Raw genomic sequence first — 5,349 nt, 5'->3', positions numbered from 1 at the left:
TTCACCTGTTGCTGGCTTTTTTCATGTGGTGGTTAATTATTTGGAGTAACAGCTCTGGAATTTGTGACAACGTGACTCTTTTTCATGGCAAGAAATTCTGACAACAGGATGCTGTTGTGGCCTCACAGTGGGGGGAAGAGCTTGAAAGAAACCATAGAATGCGTGCAAAAGGAAGAATGGACTTGTGAGCATGAGGAGGGAATTCATTTGAGCAAATAAATATGTAATGAGAACAACTGTACATCTATTTATGAAAGAAGATCCTTCTGATTCTGTTACAGCTTCAAGGTTCAATGTGGAAGTTTCTCTTTACCCCCTGTTTGCTGGGGCTTAATAAGAAATGATTTCATTAAAGTAAACCAGGAACAAGTCCAAATGATTCTTTACATCTTGACTTGGTTGCCTAAGAGGTACTTTAATCTCAGTTTTATTGTAACCTGGGCAGGCCATAAAGAGTTAATGTAAGGGGCGATGAGTCGTTCTGATCTGGGTGGTTGGAGTGGGCTGGGTTGTGGTGGCCTGTCACTGTCAAGCTAACTGCTTCCTCCCTGTGTATCTGTGGCATTTCTGAGCTGTGGAATCTCTTCAAGGAGAAAAGTGAAGTGTTTCTGTGGTTTAATCTTTTCACTGAAGGTGTATCTGCTGGGGGGAAAAAATACAGATTTTAATAGCTTCTCTTGTTTCTTACCCATTTCTTATACTGCTGACCAATTAAATGGTGAATGTTTGCTTCACCTCTGTGGAGGACTTCTGTGTAGACTCCAGTCTTGGATTATGAGTAACGTGTTGAGAAATGTCAGCATGTTGTGTAACAGTGTGCTTTGGCATCCAGAACCTGGAAGAAATCTGGTCTCTTGAGAATATTTGTGCTGCCTTTGTTACCTGTGTGCTCTTTGGCTCCTGACAAATGATTTCTTACCTTGAAATCAGTTCCAGAATGTTTATAATAAAGGACTGCTATATAAATCAGGGAGAAAGTAGTGGAAAAAAACGGCTTCCTGATATTCCCCTTGAAATATATGTCTAATTATTTATCTTCCTGCTATGAAAGCTATACACCTATTAACACTGCAGAGCCTGGATTAATTGGAAGGGAGAGGAACCTGCACAGAGTACAGCAGCACAGCTGACTTGTTTATTGCACATACAAATTTCTCCATCTTTACCTTTTGCTTCTGCCTTCTTAGGCCAACTGTTATTGATAGAGGGCAGAAATGCAGCGCTGTACAGGTCAGAGGTTAGCACAGACCTACAGAGAAAGGTATTTATAAATACAAAAGTCTGTGCAGTTCAGCTACCAACCAAACTGTGCTTAAAGCATTCAGCTCAAAAAGCACATGTCCTTTTGGATGTCTTCTTGGGATGACTTGTTCCTTCAGATGTTCCAAATGTGCTGTTCGACTTTTCTTATCTTAACAGGCTTATAATCTGCCTTTCCACACACAGTGTTTTCCAAAACTTGAGAGAAAGATTTAGAGCTGAATCGGATTCCCCTCTCATCGCTCTCCAGATGGGCAGCAATTGCTGTAATTGTCAGTAAAGGTCACCGTGTCTGTGAGCACTGCTCATTGTAAAGGAAAATGAGGCTCCTTGCCATTCACACAAGCCTTTAGATTGATTCTCCCAGGTCCTGCAATAAACCCGGGAGTAGCAGGACATGAGCTGGTGGCATAGCAACACTTGGGAAGGAGCTGTTGTCTGAAAGAGTCTGGACCATGGATGAATTAAGATTTAGATGTTTCCATCAGGTAAGTAGTCAATGTAAGTTGTTACCTTCTCTTGCCTGTGTGAAAGTTTTGAATGCTTAACCCTTAAATCTGTTTCAGTTTCATAAGGTCAGTATTTCTAATTCACCAGCAGCCTAAATAGTTCTGGTGAAGGCTAAAGATTAAATGGCCCATGAAATTCAAAGACCCCCGTCACACATAGCCAAGATCATCCTCAATAAGGCTTCAGGGTCATATGTAGGATAAATTTCTGTAGCTCTTGAGAATTCTGTTATAAGAACAGAGCAGTGTTATGTCTGGAGTTATCAGTGTTCTTGTAATATACTGGGAAAATGGGGGGGAAGGGAAAGGCCAAAAGTTGAAAGCTTTGATTCCAATGAATTTGTATTAGAAATTATTTTATAGAAGATGTACTGAATGCCTGAGCAAGGAGGGCAATCTGTGGTGTAGGTTATTTTAAGATCAGTCCTTGGGCTTTTTTGGTCTCTTGCCCCTGAAGGACTGTGTGGCAGAGCTGGCAGCAGCAGAAACCAGCAGTGCACTAAGAGCAATCTCTGAAGGTTTAACAAATCTTCAATTATATTCAGTTTCTACAGAAGGAAACATCATTATCTCACTGTTCTTGATCAGTAACAAAGTATTCCAAAGCTCACTTGTTAATACAAATCTTTTAAGAAGCTTTTTAAAAACTACAGTTATTTTAGTTAGAAGAGTACCAGGATCACTGCAGAATTGCATAGCTGCTGCCTTGGTGGAATTTTTGCTTCATGTTGTTGATTTTCAGATCAACTGACAGCAATATGATCTGCACCTTGCCTGAGCATCAGCCTGTTCAACATCACAATTCAATTGGACACATTTGTTGTTCAGTGCTGTAGCCAGAGGTGTGTGTTGTGTGCAGGGGAAGTTCTTCCCTGTTCACAGTATAAACAGGAAATACAAAATTATTTTAAAATGTATTTTTCAAGTCAGTGTTTTAAGTTCACCTTCCTTCTGCTGCAGAGAAGTGTTAAGGATCCTGTCAGCATGCCAGGCTCCATTATTTGGTAAACTCTTACAGTGTAAATGGTCTCATGTGAAACCAGCTTTTAAATCATAGACTCACAGAATGGCCACGGTTGAAAAGGACCTCAGTGATCATCTCGTTTCAACCCCCCTGCCATGTGCATGGTCACCAACCACCAGACCAGGCTGCCCAGAGCCACCTCCAGCATAAATACATCACAATGAGTCAAATTTTGGTAACCATGAGTCACACAGACACAGTGCTGACAAGTATTTGCTGGACAGTTTTTTTTTTCCTTGCAATCTGTGGTGCAACAAAATCAGTTTAGTGCTGCATCCTGCAAATCTTTATCCTACGTATCTGTAACTTTCAAGCTGTAGTGAATAGGTCACTGCATTGTTGTGGTTCTTCCAGGCCTGCTTTAGACTTGCTGTATAAGTATGGTGTGTCCATGCAGACATCTTGCAGCTCAATTTTCCTTCACCTTCCTTTTGTTGCTGATGCTTTTCACATTTACAAATGTGGATGTGCTGCATACAGCGAGCGTTGTTACTGCTCACCGTGGTAAGAGAGGAGCTTGGATCTGTTTGCTGTCAGACTATAGCAGGTGCCATACAAAGACAGAAAAGGTATCACCTACTCTGTCTTCTGAGCTCTGCTTTCATTTAGTTAGCAGCTGACTTGCCCTAAGCAGAATTCCTGCAGAATGTTATAAACAACCTGGCTAGCTTCCTTTGTAGCCTGAAGCACTTCAATTCGGGGATTTGTTTATTTTGGAAGAAAGTTGGTTTTGTTGGCTTTTTTTTGTTGGTTTTTTGAATCTTTTTAGCTTGGCTTGCTCACAAATTGCCTCGTGTATCAGCATGAGATAGTTACGTGCACCGAGCTTTTTGCTGTCTTATTCCAGGTTGGTTCTCCTTGCTACTAAATGCTCACCTGTAAAATGCAGAAAGCCAACTCTGAGGCTGTGTTTTACAACTTCACTACCAACTCCAACCCTGAACTAATGCATCTGCACTTCTGTAGTTTTTCACCTTGAATAGTTACTCTGGTGGAGTTAAAAATGCAGCAGGCCCAACAGGGTCAGAAAAAGACAATTCAATCCTCAGTACTGTAGAGATGCCCCAGAATTAAAATGCGACTCTACAGCTGTGCTCACCAGTTGCTTTTGTTTGCATGTTATTGTATGCTTACATTTATCCCATAAGACAGGAGAATGCATGAAGTTATTTGATCATGCAGTGACATAGAAGCTTGTCTGGCTATGAACTATGCACTGTAATCCATTTTCAGCTTCATGTGTGACCTCCTAATTGAGGGCACAATGGAAATTGCATCGGACGTGATTGGAATGGACAGTGGCAGCCAAGCATCGTCCTGCAGTCTTTTGTCGTGTACCTCAAGTGGCTGGAGCAGGCTGACATAACTACATTTTTCCTAATCCATGTCCGGAGTTCATGCTGGAAGCGGATGCCTGATCACAGCTAGTCAAGTAAAACAGTTCACAAAATCATCTGTGCTCTGTTTGATGTCTTTTCCATTGGCAAGATTCTACTAAATCTCTGATGTGTGCGAGGAGGAAGATAGAGGCAGGTCAGGAATGGATGAATTTCTGTAGGTGGAAGCATAAAAGGAGGATTCTCTGTCACTGTTGTCTTCTCATAAGCTGCTTTGAGCCTGGAGAAAGATGGTAATTAAAGTGGACAGAATCTTAAGCTTTTGACTTGCCTCGCCAGCAGCTCCAGGTTTCCCAGTCCTCTAAAATATCCGTGCTGCATGCTGGTTCTGCAGCACACTCAGCTGCTGGTTCCGGATGGGTACAGAGCCTTTTGTTCTGTTCTGGCCCCGACCTTGAAGTCACAATCATTTGAAGCTGAAGGGGACATTTGGACGTTATCATCCTGGCTGGTACAGCTACCTGATCATTGTCAGAAGAGGGCAAGACTTAACTAGCTGAGAAGTGTTTGGATGGACTGCATGCTGGTAACAAGCAGGAAAGGCTGTCTGAACGTTTACAGACACCAACGTGAGCAGAGCTCGCACACCTGCTCTGGTAAATAATCCAGTTAGCAGGGTAGCACTGCTATGTATGTGGAGATTCATAGTGTGTGTCCTTCCACGTCCTTTCTTGTGTCCTTAGAGATTTAAATAGAGAATTTGTCAGCAAAAGCGCCTCAGCTTAAGTAGCGGTGAAATGGATCACAAAGAAGGAGGTCTTTGACACAGCGTGGTCCTCGACCTGGTAGAGCTTACAGCTTAAAGTCAACACCTTGATTTCAGCTTGGGCAGAGGGAGCATTAAATTCAACTGTGTCTGGTTGCTGTAGAGCAAAGCCACGAAGCTATCTCAAATGCAAGTACGATTAGATAGCTATCACTTAGGGATGTTCTAAAATGAAATGACACGTTCTGACATTCTTGCAGGAGATGCTATGCTGCCTTTGTGATCTGATGGATAATGTTTTCTGCCACCTGGGTAGAAAAAAGAGATCATGTGTTTTCTTTCTTTAGTCTCCTATCTCAACAGAGTGCAGACTTGGTTCCTGTCTGGACCTGAATTAATCTTTATGAAGATTGTTAATACCATTCTTGCTCCAAGCTACTGAAAAGAGAAGGG

Source organism: Lagopus muta, chromosome 21, assembly GCF_023343835.1.
Source record: "Lagopus muta isolate bLagMut1 chromosome 21, bLagMut1 primary, whole genome shotgun sequence".
NCBI classification, from domain to species: Eukaryota; Metazoa; Chordata; class Aves; order Galliformes; family Phasianidae; genus Lagopus; species Lagopus muta.
Note: the sequence above shows the minus strand (reverse complement) of the source record.